Here is a 19,021-nt window from a genome sequence, read left to right on the forward strand (position 1 = left end):
CAGATACATGATGTGCAAACAACTGCCTCTTTGTTTGCTAAAGCATTCAGTAGAGAAAACAAACGAACCTTTTGTCGAAAAAAAAGGGGCACAAAGCTAAAAATATGATGAATCATGTCATTGGAAGTAGAAGTTTTTGGAAAAAAGGGAGGAGAAGGAAGAAGAAAAATTCTTCAGCTGTAATCCTTAACCATGCATATCCATGAGACCATGTTTTGTTAATATTTAGACTCTAGGGTGAGTTGTAATTTGCGCACATTTTTCTATGTTTGATGAACAAGTTGTGCATCCTGATATTTTTCTTTATTGTTATTTTTTAAATCTTTTTGTAATAATGAAGTAAAGATTGTCAAGAGTTAACATTTGATTAGAAATGGTCTCACATACACCCTTCTCCCTACAAAATCTCTGGTATATTTTTTTATCGTTTAATTTGGCAAAAAGGTGTATCTCTATACATACACCTTTTTGCCAACTTAAATGCACGAATTCTCACGGTGCATGAGAAGATACACCTTTTTGCCAAAATAGCGTGGGTTGCAGTCCCTGTAAACGTGATTTGGCAAAAAGGTGTATCTCTATGCATACACCTTTTTGCCAAGTTAAATGCATGATTTCTTACGGTGTATGTGAAGATACACCTTTTTGCCAAAATAGCGTGGGTCGCAGTCCCTGTAAACGTGATTTGGCAAAAAGGTGTATCTCTATACATACACCTTTTTGCCAAGTTAAATGCATGATTTCTTACGGTGTATGTGAAGATACACCTTTTTGCCAAAATAGCGTGGGTCGCAGTCCCTGTAAACGTGATTTGGCAAAAAGGTGTATGTCTCTAAACATGCTAAAAGTGCTAATTCTGAAGTATTCTTTGAAGTTAGATGCAAGAAAATTATCAGGAAATGAAATTTGAAGTGTATACTAAATCATGGAATTGAATCCCTGAGCGTTGCACAGTTTAGGTGGCTTCTACGGTCAAGGAAACTGCCAAAACTTTAAAGTCGATTTTCTCGGCTTTGTAGTCGCTGTAAAACGGCAGACATACACCTTTTTGCCAAATCACGACCGACCTGTAGTTATACCAGGCAAATACAGTAGATGGCATGGTTTTTCCATGGTACTGGAAGTAATACCATGGTAGTGCTATGGTATAAAAATTATAACAAATCATTATCATGGTTATTTTGTGGTGCCTGTGGTAAGACCATGGAAATACCATAGACTTCACAGTTATTCTATGGTATACGTATCAGTACCATGGTCGTGCCATGGTAATGATAGTTTACCATGGTTTTTCTGTGGTATCACCATGCATCACCATGCTTTTTCTGTGGTACTCGTAGTAATACCATTGATACCATGGTTGTACTATGGCAATTGATGTTTTACCATGGTAATACCATAAATTTCATGGTTATTTTTTGTAAGGGACACAGTCAAAGGGTATTTAGTAGTGAGGCTATGACAGAGACATATGTTACATTATAAAGAATGACGCAGAGGAATGTACGCATGCATATTAAAGTGGGGAAAAACTGATAAACATTACCACTTTCACCCGTAATATTTTCCCAGTAGGTGCAGAAAACTAGAAGACCGTCAAGGCATAGATCTCCTATGTGGTATCCAGCTACCTTCATGTGACATGCGATCATGCAGTTTCCAAGTTAGAAGATAGTTGTTCGGCCAGTAGGAACTCTCTCCCTAGTGCTAACAGTAAAACGTAATATTTTGTACAGCTTACAAACAACACGGCCACTCCCTACTTCGCTGTAGAATGTAGTCATCTGTGAAAACAAGCCTGCTCTATAATTATTATACCATCCTTGCGAGCTCCCAACACCGATCTACTCAGTAGTCTGGTTTCCAGACCCTTTGCCAACTGAACTCTGCGACGGAAGTCGCCGCCTTTGCGTCAAAGGCAGGGGACAAAACCACCTTAAACTATACCAGTTTTCGACGTTGAAGGCGTCAATATCCTGAAGAGAAAAATAGAACGAGCAGAGGGTCTGGAAGCCAGACTACCACTGATCAGACATTGCTGCCTGCCTGTAAAAACTGTAACCCGACTTGGAGGGGAAACAACGCTCAACCCGTAGAACTTCCTGCTCTCGCAACTACTCATTCCTGAACACCTTTCACGTTAGTATCTATTCTCCTCGTATAAGTTATGGTAGCAAAATAATTGATGTCTTTACAAGCAAATGAAACGAAAACTAAGATGAGTTTGGTTTAAATTAGTATGGAAGGTCACATGTTACGTTTTGTCATGTATTGTGTTGTTTGTATTATAGAGCATAGACATTTCATAGAAATAAAAAAAAAATACATTAAAGCAAATTAAATCTGCCTACTTCTTTCAAGTACCAGCATGTTTTCAAACCTATCTCCATCTGGAATGATATTTAAAGACATATCAATTAGATGACTCTGAATAGTTAGAATTGGTTCTAAATGAGCTGATACAGTACACTCCCGTTACAATGAACAAGATTATAACGAAATTTCATTACAACGAAGTAAAACTTCTCGTCCCAAAATTATCGCCATTAAAGTCTATGGTACAAAATTCGCTTATAACGAACACGTTATAGCGAAATTTTCGTTATAACAAAGTCTTTTCCGAGCACCGCTGACAAAGAAAAGCAAAAGAAATGCGCCCCGTTATAACGAAATGCTAATCGCTTTATAAATACGTAGCGGAACAAGGCATTTACAGCGTCTCTGCATGGACGAACGCGTTACATCACTGTGTTTTTGCTTGGTGTGTCACGCACACTTTCCGAGGGGAACTTGCGTTATTGTAATACAATAATCTGAAATTGATTAACTATTTGTTTAATTGTTCACATAGCTTTCCAGTGTATGACGAGTATTCAACAAACAGAATATCATATATGCTGGCTTCCTTGTTTTCGTTATATATTGTATTTGTTCGATTATAACGAAATTTCGTTATAACGAAAGAAAACTGCCGGTCCCGAGCATTTCGTTATAACGGGAGTGCACTGTACTCTGTTTGGAACAACTGATTATTAGTAAAATCGACTCTTTTCATCCTGATCCCGCGTACACTCGAATGAAGATGACAACACGGCCACTTAGCATCGATTTTAGCAGCTTCACCCAAGGAAAGTAACAAGGGATCAGTATGCATGTAGTTACAGGAGAAGAAATCTCTAAAAGCACATCAGCGCAAGAAAATGGCATTGAAACACAAGTATGTGAACAAATAGTTAACAGAAAGTTGGGGATCATGTACCGTACAGTTCAGCTGTAATTCAAATACTTTATTATCTTCAAAATCTGTTTCTCCCTTCTTGTTCATAGTATTTATCATTCTTTCTCCCGACGTAGGAGTTGCGTCAGTGTGCATCGCCATGCTTGTAGATCGAGGTTTGCTGGACTAAAACAAACCAGTCGCCCTCTATTGGCCGGAATTCGCACAGAAGGGCAGAGAGAAGATTACCGTCAAAGACAAATGATGAAGCATGAGGTCATTAAACTTTATGTGTGTGTGTGTGTGTGTGTGTGTGTGTGTGTGTGCCTGAAGGGCCTGATGCAAAATACGTAACAGAAATTTCCTAGCACTTTACAGTTAGTCGGATAAGGAGTAATATTTTATAAGCATAACAGTGAGAATTTTATTACAATCGGATGAAAATTAGAGAAGTTATGATAAATTGTTAAGCTATAAGAATATCATAATTGCTATGTTGTTCTTGAGCCACGGTATCACCATGGGTATTTTTGTGTACCTTTAGAAATACATAAGATAACATAAAGACTATGACATGCTGCGGTACAATTAAAGACCCTGTGGTTGTAGTACATGGTATGATGGTTATAACATGGTATCTCCATGGTTATTCTATGGTACAAGTAGGCCTAGTAGTACCAGAACCGTGCTATGGTATGATGGTTATTATACATGGTATATCCATGGTTAATTTATGATACCTGCAGCAATGGTGAGGAAATGCAATGGATACCATGGTTATTTTATGGTACAAGTGGTAATTACGTGGTAATGCCATGGTATGATGGCCATAACATGGCATCACCATACGTAGTTATTTTATTGTACCTGTAGTTATACCAGGCAAATACAGTAGATGGCATGGTTTTTCCATGGTACTGGAAGTAATACCATGGTAGTGCTATGGTATAAAAAGTATAACAAATTATTATCATGGTTATTTTGTGGTGCCTGTGGTAAGACCATGGAAATACCATAGACTTCACAGTTATTCTATGGTATACGTATCAGTACCATGGTCGTGCCATGGTAGTGATAGTTTACGATGGTTTTTCTGTGGTATCACCATGCATCACCATGCTTTTTCTGTGGTACTCGTAGTAATGTCATTGATACCATGGTTGTACTATGGCAATTGAGGTTTCACCATGGTAATACCATAAATTTCATGGTTATTTTTTGTAAGGGACACAGTCAAAGGGTGTTGAGTTGTGAGGCTATGACAGAGACATATGTTACATTATAAAGAATGACGCAGAGGAATGTACGCATGCATATTAAACTGGGGAAAAACTGATAAACATTACCACTTTCACCCGTAATCTTTTCCCAGTAGGTGCAGAAAACTAGATGACCGTCAAGGCATAGATCTCCTATGTGGTATCCAGCTACCTTCATGTGACATGCGATCATGCAGTTTCCAAGTTAGAAGATAGTTGTTCGGCCAGTAAGAACTCTCTCCCTAGTGCTAACAGTAAAACGTAATATCTTGTACAGCTTACAAACAACACAGCCACTCCCTACTTCGCTGTAGAATGTAGTCATCTGTGAAAACAAGCCTGCTCTATAATTATTATACCATCCTTGCGAGCTTCCAACACCGATCTACTCAGTAGTCTGGTTTCCAGACCCTTTGCCAACTGAACTCTGCGACGGAAGTCGCCGCCTTTGCGTCAAAGGCACGGGACAAAACCACCTTAAACTATACCAGTTTTCGACGTTGAAGGCGTCAATATCCTGAAGAGAAAAATAGAACGAGCAGAGGGTCTGGAAACCAGACTACTACTGATCAGACATTGCTGCCTGTCTGTGAAAACTGTAACCCGACTTGGAGGGGAAACAACGCTCAACCCGTAGAACTTCCTGCTCTCGCAACCACTCATTCCTGAACACCTTTCACGTTAGTATCTATTCTCCTCGTATAAGTTATGGTAGCAAAATAATTGATTTCTTTACAAGCAAATGATACGAAAACTAAGATGAGTTCGGTTTAAATTAGTATGGAAGGTCACATGTTACGTTTTGTCATGTATTGTGTTGTTTGTATTATAGAGCATAGACATTTCATAGAAAGAAATTAAAAAAAAAATACATTAAAGCAAATTAAATCTGCCTACTTCTTTCAAGTACCAGCATGTTTTCAAACCTATCTCCATCTGGAATGATATTTAAAGACATATCAATTAGATGACTCTGAATAGTTAGAATTGGTTCTAAATGAGCTGATACAGTACACTCCCGTTACAATGAACAAGATTATAACGAAATTTCATTATAACGAAGCAAAACTTCTCGTCCCAAAATTATCGCCATTAAAGTCTATGGTACAAAATTCGCTTATAACGAACACGTTATAGCGAAATTTTCGTTATAACAAAGTCTTTTCCGAGCACCGCTGACAAAGAAAAGCAAAAGAAATGCGCCCCGTTATAACGAAATGCTAATCGCTTTATAAATACGTAGCGGAACAAGGCATTTACAGCGTCTCTGCATGGGCGAACGCGTTACATCACTGTGTTTTTGCTTGGTGTGTCACGCACACTTTCCGAGGGGAACTTGCGTTATTGTAATACAATAATCTGAAATTGATTAACTATTTGTTTAATTGTTCACATAGCTTTCCATGTATGACGAGTATTCAACAAACAGAATATCATATATGCTGGCTTCCTTGTTTTCGTTATATATTGTATTTGTTCGATTATAACGAAATTTCGTTATAACGAAAGAAAACTGCCGGTCCCGAGCATTTCGTTATAACGGGAGTGCACTGTACTCTGTTTGGAACAACTGATTATCAGTAAAATCGACTCTTTTTATCCTGATCCCGCGTACACTCGAATGAAGATGACAACACGGCCACTTAGCATCGATTTTAGCAGCTTCACCCAAGGAAAGTAACAAGGGATCAGTATGCATGTAGTTACAGGAGAAGAAATCTCTAAAAGCACATCAGCGCAAGAAAATGGCATTGAAACACAAGTATGTGAACAAATAGTTAACAGAAAGTTGGGGATCATATACCGTACAGTTCAGCTGTAATTCAAATACTTTATTATCTTCAAAATCTGTTTCTCCCTTCTTGTTCATAGTATTTATCATTCTTTCTCCCGACGTAGGAGTTGCATCAGTGTGCATCGCCATGCTTGTAGATCGAGGTTTGCTGGACTAAAACAAACCATTCGCCCTCTATTGGCCGGAATTCGCACAGAAGGGCAGAGAGAAGATTACCGTCAAAGACAAATGATGAAGCATGAGGTCATTAAACTTTATGTGTGTGTGTGTGTGTGTGTGTGTGTGTGCCTGAAGGGCCTGATGCAAAATACGTAACAGAAATTTCCTAGCACTTTACAGTTAGTCGGATAAGGAGTAATATTTTATAAGCATAACAGTGAGAATTTTATTACAATCGGATGAAAATTAGAGAAGTTATGATAAATTGTTAAGCTTAAGAATATCATAATTGCTATGTTGTTCTTGAACCACGGTATCACCATGGGTATTTTTGTGTACCTTTAGAAATACATAAGATAACATAAAGACTATGACATGCTGCGGTACAATTAAAGACCCTGTGGTTGTAGTACATGGTATGATGGTTATTACATGGTATCTCCATGGTTATTCTATGGTACAAGTAGGCCTAGTAGTGCCAGAACCGTGCTATGGTATGATGGTTATTATACATGGTATATCCATGGTTAATTTATGATACCTGCAGCAATAGTGAGGAAATGCAATGGATACCATGGTTATTTTATGGTACAAGTGGTAATTACGTGGTAATGCCATGGTATGATGGCCATAACATGGCATCACCATACGTAGTTATTTTATTGTACCTGTAGTTATACCAGGCAAATACCGAAGATGGCATGGTTTTTCCATGGTACTGGAAGTAATACCATGGTAGTGCTATGGTATAAAAATTATAACAAATTATTATCATGGTTATTTTGTGGTGCCTGTGGTAAGACCATGGAAATACCATAGACTTCACAGTTATTCTATGGTATACGTATCAGTACCATGGTCGTGCCATGGTAGTGATAGTTTACCATGGTTTTTCTGTGGTATCACCATGCATCACCATGCTTTTTCTGTGGTACTCGTAGTAATACCATTGATACCATGGTTGTACTATGGCAATTGAGATTTCACCATGGTAATACCATAAATTTCATGGTTATTTTTTGTAAGGGACACAGTCAAAGGGTGTTGAGTTGTGAGGCTATGACAGAGACATATGTTACATTATAAAGAATGACGCAGAGGAATGTACGCATGCATATTAAACTGGGGAAAAACTGATAAACATTACCACTTTCACCCGTAATCTTTTCCCAGTAGGTGCAGAAAACTAGATGACCGTCAAGGCATAGATCTCCTATGTGGTATCCAGCTACCTTCATGTGACATGCGATCATGCAGTTTCCAAGTTAGAAGATAGTTGTTCGGCCAGTAGGAACTCTCTCCCTAGTGCTAACAGTAAAACGTAATATTTTGTACAGCTTACAAACAACACAGCCACTCCCTACTTCGCTGCAGAATGTAGTCATCTGTGAAAACAAGCCTGCTCTATAATTATTATACCATCCTTGCGAGCTTCCAACACCGATCTACTCAGTAGTCTGGTTTCCAGACCCTTTGCCAACTGAACTCTGCGACGGAAGTCGCCGCCTTTGCGTCAAAGGCACGGGACAAAACCACCTTAAACTATACCAGAAATATACGTAAAAAATACGTAACAGAAATTTCCTAGCACTTTACAGTTAGTCGTATAAGGAGTAATATTTTATAAGCATAACAGTGAGAATTTTATTACAATCGGATGAAAATTAGAGAAGTTATGATAAATTATTAAGCTATAAGAATATCATAATTGCTATGTTGTTCTTGAACCACGGTATCACCATGGGTATTTTTGTGTACCTTTAGAAATACAGAAGATAACATAAAGACTATGACATGCTACGGTACAATTAAAGACCCTGTGGTTGTAGTACATGGTATGATGGTTATTACATGGTATCTCCATGGTTATTCTATGGTACAAGTAGGCCTAGTAGTGCCAGAACCGTGGTATGGTATGATGGTTATTATACATGGTATATCCATGGTTAATTTATGATACCTGCAGCGATACTGAGGATATGCAATGGATACCATGGTTATTTTATGGTACAAGTGGTAATTACGTGGTAATGCCATGGTATGATGGCCATAACATGGCATCACCATACGTAGTTATTTTATTGTACCTGTAGTTATACCAGGCAAATACAGTAGATGGCATGGTTTTTCCATGGTACTGGAAGTAATACCATGGTAGTGCTATGGTATAAAAATTATAACAAATCATTATCATGGTTATTTTGCGGTGCCTGTGGTAAGACCATGGAAATACCATAGACTTCACAGTTATTCTATGGTAAACGTATCAGTACCATGGTCGTGCCATGGTAATGATAGTTTACCATGGTTTTTCTGTGGTATCACCATGCATCACCATGCTTTTTCTGTGGTACTCGTAGTAATACCATTGATACCATGGTTGTACTATGGCAATTGTGGTTTTACCATGGTAATACCATAAATTTCATGGTTATTTTTTGTAAGGAACACACTCAAAGGGTGTTTAGTAGTGAGGCTATGACAGAGACATATGTTACATTATAAAGAATGACGCAGAGGAATGTACGCATGCATATTAAAGTTGGGAAAAAACTGATAAACATTACCACTTTCACCCGTAATCTTTTCCCAGTAGGTGCAGAAAACTAGATGACCGTCAAGGCATAGATCTCCTATGTGGTATCCAGCTACCTTCATGTGACATGCGATCATGCAGTTTCCAAGTTAGAAGACAGTTGTTCGGCCAGTAGGAACTCTCTCCCTAGTGCTAACAGTAAAACGTAATATTTTGTACAGCTTACAAACAACACAGCCACTCCCTACTTCGCTGTAGAATGTAGTCATCTGTGAAAACAAGCCTGCTCTATAATTATTATACCATCCTTGCGAGCTTCCAACACCGATCTACTCAGTAGTCTGGTTTCCAGACCCTTTGCCAACTGAACTCTGCGACGGAAGTCGCCGCCTTTGCGTCAAGGCACGGGACAAAACCACCTTAAACTATACCAGAAATATACGTAAAAAATACGTAACAGAAATTTCCTAGCACTTTACAGTTAGTCGTATAAGGAGTAATATTTTATAAGCATAACAGTGAGAATTTTATTACAATCGGATGAAAATTAGAGAAGTTATGATAAATTGTTAAGCTATAAGAATATCATAATTGCTATGTTGTTCTTGAACCACGGTATCACCATGGGTATTTTTGTGTACCTTTAGAAATACAGAAGATAACATAAAGACTATGACATGCTGCGGTACAATTAAAGACCCTGTGGTTGTAGTACATGGTATGATGGTTATTACATGGTATCTCCATGGTTATTCTATGGTACAAGTAGGCCTAGTAGTGCCAGAACCGTGGTATGGTATGATGGTTATTATACATGGTATATCCATGGTTAATTTATGATACCTGCAGCGATACTGAGGAAATGCAATGGATACCATGGTTATTTTATGGTACAAGTGGTAATTACGTGGTAATGTCATGGTATGATGACCATAACATGGCATCACCATACGTAGTTATTTTATTGTACCTGTAGTTATACCAGGCAAATACAGTAGATGGCATGGTTTTTCCATGGTACTGGAAGTAATACCATGGTAGTGCTATGGTATAAAAATTATAACAAATCATTATCATGGTTATTTTGCGGTGCCTGTGGTAAGACCATGGAAATACCATAGACTTCACAGTTATTCTATGGTAAACGTATCAGTACCATGGTCGTGCCATGGTAATGATAGTTTACCATGGTTTTTCTGTGGTATCACCATGCATCACCATGCTTTTTCTGTGGTACTCGTAGTAATACCATTGATACCATGGTTGTACTATGGCAATTGTGGTTTTACCATGGTAATACCATAAATTTCATGGTTATTTTTTGTAAGGAACACAGTCAAAGGGTGTTTAGTAGTGAGGCTATGACAGAGACATATGTTACCTTATAAAGAATGACGCAGAGGAATGTACGCATGCATATTAAAGTTGGGAAAAAACTGATAAACATTACCACTTTCACCCGTAATCTTTTCCCAGTAGGTGCAGAAAACTAGATGACCGTCAAGGCATAGATCTCCTATGTGGTATCCAGCTACCTTCATGTGACATGCGATCATGCAGTTTCCAAGTTAGAAGACAGTTGTTCGGCCAGTAGGAACTCTCTCCCTAGTGCTAACAGTAAAACGTAATATTTTGTACAGCTTACAAACAACACAGCCACTCCCTACTTCGCTGCAGAATGTAGTCATCTGTGAAAACAAGCCTGCTCTATAATTATTATACCATCCTTGCGAGCTTCCAACACCGATCTACTCAGTAGTCTGGTTTCCAGACCCTTTGCCAACTGAACTCTGCGACGGAAGTCGCCGCCTTTGCGTCAAAGGCACGGGACAAAACCACCTTAAACTATACCAGAAATATACGTAAAAAATACGTAACAGAAATTTCCTAGCACTTTACAGTTAGTCGTATAAGGAGTAATATTTTATAAGCATAACAGTGAGAATTTTATTACAATCGGATGAAAATTAGAGAAGTTATGATAAATTGTTAAGCTATAAGAATATCATAATTGCTATGTTGTTCTTGAACCACGGTATCACCATGGGTATTTTTGTGTACCTTTAGAAATACAGAAGATAACATAAAGACTATGACATGCTGCGGTACAATTAAAGACCCTGTGGTTGTAGTACATGGTATGATGGTTATTACATGGTATCTCCATGGTTATTCTATGGTACAAGTAGGCCTAGTAGTGCCAGAACCGTGGTATGGTATGATGGTTATTATACATGGTATATCCATGGTTAATTTATGATACCTGCAGCGATACTGAGGAAATGCAATGGATACCATGGTTATTTTATGGTACAAGTGGTAATTACGTGGTAATGTCATGGTATGATGACCATAACATGGCATCACCATACGTAGTTATTTTATTGTACCTGTAGTTATACCAGGCAAATACAGTAGATGGCATGGTTTTTCCATGGTACTGGAAGTAATACCATGGTAGTGCTATGGTATAAAAATTATAACAAATCATTATCATGGTTATTTTGCGGTGCCTGTGGTAAGACCATGGAAATACCATAGACTTCACAGTTATTCTATGGTAAACGTATCAGTACCATGGTCGTGCCATGGTAATGATAGTTTACCATGGTTTTTCTGTGGTATCACCATGCATCACCATGCTTTTTCTGTGGTACTCGTAGTAATACCATTGATACCATGGTTGTACTATGGCAATTGTGGTTTTACCATGGTAATACCATAAATTTCATGGTTATTTTTTGTAAGGAACACAGTCAAAGGGTGTTTAGTAGTGAGGCTATGACAGAGACATATGTTACCTTATAAAGAATGACGCAGAGGAATGTACGCATGCATATTAAAGTTGGGAAAAAACTGATAAACATTACCACTTTCACCCGTAATCTTTTCCCAGTAGGTGCAGAAAACTAGATGACCGTCAAGGCATAGATCTCCTATGTGGTATCCAGCTACCTTCATGTGACATGCGATCATGCAGTTTCCAAGTTAGAAGACAGTTGTTCGGCCAGTAGGAACTCTCTCCCTAGTGCTAACAGTAAAACGTAATATTTTGTACAGCTTACAAACAACACAGCCACTCCCTACTTCGCTGCAGAATGTAGTCATCTGTGAAAACAAGCCTGCTCTATAATTATTATACCATCCTTGCGAGCTTCCAACACCGATCTACTCAGTAGTCTGGTTTCCAGACCCTTTGCCAACTGAACTCTGCGACGGAAGTCGCCGCCTTTGCGTCAAAGGCACGGGACAAAACCACCTTAAACTATACCAGAAATATACGTAAAAAATACGTAACAGAAATTTCCTAGCACTTTACAGTTAGTCGTATAAGGAGTAATATTTTATAAGCATAACAGTGAGAATTTTATTACAATCGGATGAAAATTAGAGAAGTTATGATAAATTATTAAGCTATAAGAATATCATAATTGCTATGTTGTTCTTGAACCACGGTATCACCATGGGTATTTTTGTGTACCTTTAGAAATACAGAAGATAACATAAAGACTATGACATGCTGCGGTACAATTAAAGACCCTGTGGTTGTAGTACATGGTATGATGGTTATTACATGGTATCTCCATGGTTATTCTATGGTACAAGTAGGCCTAGTAGTGCCAGAACCGTGCTATGGTATGATGGTTATTATACATGGTATATCCATGGTTAATTTATGATACCTGCAGCGATACTGAGGATATGCAATGGATACCATGGTTATTTTATGGTACAAGTGGTAATTACGTGGTAATGCCATGGTATGATGGCCATAACATGGCATCACCATACGTAGTTATTTTATTGTACCTGTAGTTATACCAGGCAAATACAGTAGATGGCATGGTTTTTCCATGGTACTGGAAGTAATACCATGGTAGTGCTATGGTATAAAAATTATAACAAATCATTATCATGGTTATTTTGCGGTGCCTGTGGTAAGACCATGGAAATACCATAGACTTCACAGTTATTCTATGGTAAACGTATCAGTACCATGGTCGTGCCATGGTAATGATAGTTTACCATTGTTTTTCTGTGGTATCACCATGCATCACCATGCTTTTTCTGTGGTACTCGTAGTAATACCATTGATACCATGGTTGTACTATGGCAATTGTGGTTTTACCATGGTAATACCATAAATTTCATGGTTATTTTTTGTAAGGAACACAGTCAAAGGGTGTTTAGTAGTGAGGCTATGACAGAGACATATGTTACATTATAAAGAATGACGCAGAGGAATGTACGCATGCATATTAAAGTTGGGAAAAAATTGATAAACATTACCACTTTCACCCGTAATCTTTTCCCAGTAGGTGCAGAAAACTAGATGACCGTCAAGGCATAGATCTCCTATGTGGTATCCAGCTACCTTCATGTGACATGCGATCATGCAGTTTCCAAGTTAGAAGACAGTTGTTCGGCCAGTAGGAACTCTCTCCCTAGTGCTAACAGTAAAACGTAATATTTTGTACAGCTTACAAACAACACAGCCACTCCCTACTTCGCTGTAGAATGTAGTCATCTGTGAAAACAAGCCTGCTCTATAATTATTATACCATCCTTGCGAGCTTCCAACACCGATCTACTCAGTAGTCTGGTTTCCAGACCCTTTGCCAACTGAACTCTGCGACGGAAGTCGCCGCCTTTGCGTCAAAGGCACGGGACAAAACCACCTTAAACTATACCAGAAATATACGTAAAAAATACGTAACAGAAATTTCCTCGCACTTTACAGTTAGTCGTATAAGGAGTAATATTTTATAAGCATAACAGTGAGAATTTTATTACAATCGGATGAAAATTAGAGAAGTTATGATAAATTGTTAGGCTATAAGAATATCATAATTGCTATGTTGTTCTTGAACCACGGTATCACCATGGGTATTTTTGTGTACCTTTAGAAATACAGAAGATAACATAAAGACTATGACATGCTGCGGTACAATTAAAGACCCTGTGGTTGTAGTACATGGTATGATGGTTATTACATGGTATCTCCATGGTTATTCTATGGTACAAGTAGGCCTAGTAGTGCCAGAACCGTGGTATGGTATGATGGTTATTATACATGGTATATCCATGGTTAATTTATGATACCTGCAGCGATACTGAGGAAATGCAATGGATACCATGGTTATTTTATGGTACAAGTGGTAATTACGTGGTAATGTCATGGTATGATGGCCATAACATGGCATCACCATACGTAGTTATTTTATTGTACCTGTAGTTATACCAGGCAAATACAGTAGATGGCATGGTTTTTCCATGGTACTGGAAGTAATACCATGGTAGTGCTATGGTATAAAAATTATAACAAATCATTATCATGGTTATTTTGCGGTGCCTGTGGTAAGACCATGGAAATACCATAGACTTCACAGTTATTCTATGGTAAACGTATCAGTACCATGGTCGTGCCATGGTAATGATAGTTTACCATGGTTTTTCTGTGGTATCACCATGCATCACCATGCTTTTTCTGTGGTACTCGTAGTAATACCATTGATACCATGGTTGTACTATGGCAATTGTGGTTTTACCATGGTAATACCATAAATTTCATGGTTATTTTTTGTAAGGAACACAGTCAAAGGGTGTTTAGTAGTGAGGCTATGACAGAGACATATGTTACATTATAAAGAATGACGCAGAGGAATGTACGCATGCATATTAAAGTGGGGAAAAATGATAAACATTACCACTTTCACCCGTAATCTTTTCCCAGTAGGTGCAGAAAACTAGATGACCGTCAAGGCATAGATCTCCTATGTGGTATCCAGCTACCTTCATGTGACATGCGATCATGCAGTTTCCAAGTTAGAAGACAGTTGTTCGGCCAGTAGGAACTCTCTCCCTAGTGCTAACAGTAAAACGTAATATTTTGTACAGCTTACAAACAACACAGCCACTCCCTACTTCGCTGTAGAATGTAGTCATCTGTGAAAACAAGCCTGCTCTATAATTATTATACCATCCTTGCGAGCTTCCAACACCGATCTACTCAGTAGTCTGGTTTCCAGACCCTTTGCCAACTGAACTCTGCGACGGAAGTCGCCGCCTTTGCGTCAAAGGCACGGGACAAAACCACCTTAAACTATACCAGAAATATACGTAAAAAATACGTAACAGAAATTTCCTCGCACTTTACAGTTAGTCGTATAAGGAGTAATATTTTATAAGCATAACAGTGAGAATTTTATTACAATCGGATGAAAATTAGAGAAGTTATGATAAATTGTTAGGCTATAAGAATATCATAATTGCTATGTTGTTCTTGAACCACGGTATCACCATGGGTATTTTTGTGTACCTTTAGAAATACAGAAGATAACATAAAGACTATGACATGCTGCGGTACAATTAAAGACCCTGTGGTTGTAGTACATGGTATGATGGTTATTACATGGTATCTCCATGGTTATTCTATGGTACAAGTAGGCCTAGTAGTGCCAGAACCGTGGTATGGTATGATGGTTATTATACATGGTATATCCATGGTTAATTTATGATACCTGCAGCGATACTGAGGAAATGCAATGGATACCATGGTTATTTTATGGTACAAGTGGTAATTACGTGGTAATGTCATGGTATGATGGCCATAACATGGCATCACCATACGTAGTTATTTTATTGTACCTGTAGTTATACCAGGCAAATACAGTAGATGGCATGGTTTTTCCATGGTACTGGAAGTAATACCATGGTAGTGCTATGGTATAAAAATTATAACAAATCATTATCATGGTTATTTTGCGGTGCCTGTGGTAAGACCATGGAAATACCATAGACTTCACAGTTATTCTATGGTAAACGTATCAGTACCATGGTCGTGCCATGGTAATGATAGTTTACCATGGTTTTTCTGTGGTATCACCATGCATCACCATGCTTTTTCTGTGGTACTCGTAGTAATACCATTGATACCATGGTTGTACTATGGCAATTGTGGTTTTACCATGGTAATACCATAAATTTCATGGTTATTTTTTGTAAGGAACACAGTCAAAGGGTGTTTAGTAGTGAGGCTATGACAGAGACATATGTTACATTATAAAGAATGACGCAGAGGAATGTACGCATGCATATTAAAGTGGGGAAAAATGATAAACATTACCACTTTCACCCGTAATCTTTTCCCAGTAGGTGCAGAAAACTAGATGACCGTCAAGGCATAGATCTCCTATGTGGTATCCAGCTACCTTCATGTGACATGCGATCATGCAGTTTCCAAGTTAGAAGACAGTTGTTCGGCCAGTAGGAACTCTCTCCCTAGTGCTAACAGTAAAACGTAATATTTTGTACAGCTTACAAACAACACAGCCACTCCCTACTTCGCTGTAGAATGTAGTCATCTGTGAAAACAAGCCTGCTCTATATACCATCCTTGCGAGCTTCCAACACCGATCTACTCAGTAGTCTGGTTTCCAGACCCTTTGCCAACTGAACTCTGCGACGGAAGTCGCCGCCTTTGCGTCAAAGGCACGGGACAAAACCATCTTAAACTATACCAGTTTTCGACGTTGAAGGCGTCAATATAATGAAGAGAAAAATAGAACGAGCAGAGGGTCTGGAAGCAAGACTACCACTGATCAGACGTTGCTGCCTGCCTGTGAAAAGTGTAACCCGACTTGGAGGGGAAACAACGCTCAACCCGTAGAACTTCCTGCTATCGCAACCACTCATTCCTGAACACCTTTCACGTTAGTATCTATTCTCCTCGTATAAGTTATGGTAGCAAAATAATTGATTTCTTTACAAGCAAATGATACGAAAACTAAGATGAGTTCGGTTTAAATTAGTATGGAAGGTCACATGTTACGTTTTGTCATGTATTGTGTTGTTTGTATTATAGAGCATAGACATTTCATAGAAAGAAATTAAAAAAAAATACATTAAAGCAAATTAAATCTGCCTACTTTTCTTTCAAGTACCAGCATGTTTTCAAACCTATCTCCATCTGGAATGATATATAAAGACATATCAATTAGATGACTCTGAATAGTTAGAATTGGTTCTAAATGAGCTGATACAGTACACTCCCGTTACAATGAACAAGATTATAACGAAATTTCATTATAACGAAGTAAAACTTCTCGTCCCAAAATTATCGCCATTAAAGTGTATGGTACAAAATTCGCTTATAACGAACACGTTATAGCGAAATTTTCGTTATAACAAAGTCTTTTCCGAGCACCGCTGACAAAGAAAAGCAAAAGAAATGCGCCCCGTTATAACGAAATGCTAATCGCTTTATAAATACGTAGCGGAACAAGGCATTTACAGCGTCTCTGCATGGGCGAACGCGTTACATCGCTGTGTTTTTGCTTGGTGTGTCACGCACACTTTCCGAGGGGAACTTGCGTTATTGTAATACAATAATCTGAAATTGATTAACTATTTGTTTAATAGTTCACATAGCATTCCAGTGTATGACGAGTATTCAACAAACAGAATATCATATACGCTGGCTTCCTTGTTTTCGTTATATATTGTATTTGTTCGATTATAACGAAATTTCGTTATAACGAAAGAAAACTGCCGGTCCCGAGCATTTCGTTATAACGGGAGTGCACTGTACTCTGTTTGGAACAACTGATTATTAGTAAAATCGACTCTTTTCATCCTGATCGCGCGTACACTCGAATGAAGATGACAACACGGCCACTTAGCATCGATTTTAGCAGCTTCACCCAAGGAAAGTAACAAGGGATCAGTATGCATGTAGTTACAGGAGAAGAAATCTCTAAAAGCACATCAGCGCAAGAAAATGGCATTGAAACACACGTATGTGAACAAATAGTTAACAGAAAGTTTTGGATCATATACCCTACAGTTCAGCTGTAATTCAAATACTTTATTATCTTCAAAATCTGTTTCTCCCTTGCTGTTCATAGTATTTATCATTCTTTCTCCCGACGTAGGAGTTGCGTCAGTGTGCATCGCCATGCTTGTAGATCGAGGTTTGCTGGACTAAAACAAACCAGTCGCCCTCTATTGGCCGGAATTCGCACAGAAGGGCAGAGAGAAGATTACCGTCAAAGACAAATGATGAAGCATGAGGTCATTAAACTTTATGTGTGTGTGTGTGTGTGTGTGTGTGTGCCTGAAGGGCCTGATGCAAAATACGTAACAGAAATTTCCTAGCACTTTACAGTTAGTCGTATAAGGAGTAATATTTTATAAGCATAACAGTGAGAATATTATTACAATGGGATGAAAATGAGAGAAGTTATGATAAATTATTAAGCTATAAGAATATCATAATTGCTATGTTGTTCTTGAACCACGGTATCACCATGGGTATTTTTGTGTACCTTTAGAAATACAGAAGATAACATAAAGACTATGACATGCTGCGGTACAATTAAAGACCCTGTGGTTGTAGTACATGGTATGATGGTTATTACATGGTATCTCCATGGTTATTCTATGGTACAAGTAGGCCTAGTAGTGCCAGAACCGTGGTATGGTATGATGGTTATTATACATGGTGTATCCATGGTTAATTTATGATACCTGCAGCGATACTGAGGAAATGCAATGGATACCATGGTTATTTTATGGTACAAGTGGTAATTACGTGGTAATGCCATGGTATGATGGCCATAACATGGCATCACCATACGTAGTTATTTTATTGTACCTGTAGTTATACCAGGCAAATACAGTAGATGGCATGGTTTTTCCATGGTACTGGAAGTAATACCATGGTAGTGCTATGGTATAAAAATTATAACAAATCATTATCATGGTTATTTTGTGGTGCCTGTGGTAAGACCATGGAAATACCATAGACTTCACAGTTATTCTATGGTATACGTATCAGTACCATGGTCGTGCCATGGTAATGATAGTTTACCATGGTTTTTCTGTGGTATCACCATGCATCACCATGCTTTTTCTGTGGTACTCGTAGTAATACCATTGATACCATGGTTGTACTATGGCAATTGATGTTTTACCATGGTAATACCATAAATTTCATGGTTATTTTTTGTAAGGGACACAGTCAAAGGGTATTTAGTAGTGAGGCTATGACAGAG

Source organism: Diadema setosum, chromosome 15 (genome assembly GCF_964275005.1).
Source record: "Diadema setosum chromosome 15, eeDiaSeto1, whole genome shotgun sequence".
NCBI classification, from domain to species: Eukaryota; Metazoa; Echinodermata; class Echinoidea; order Diadematoida; family Diadematidae; genus Diadema; species Diadema setosum.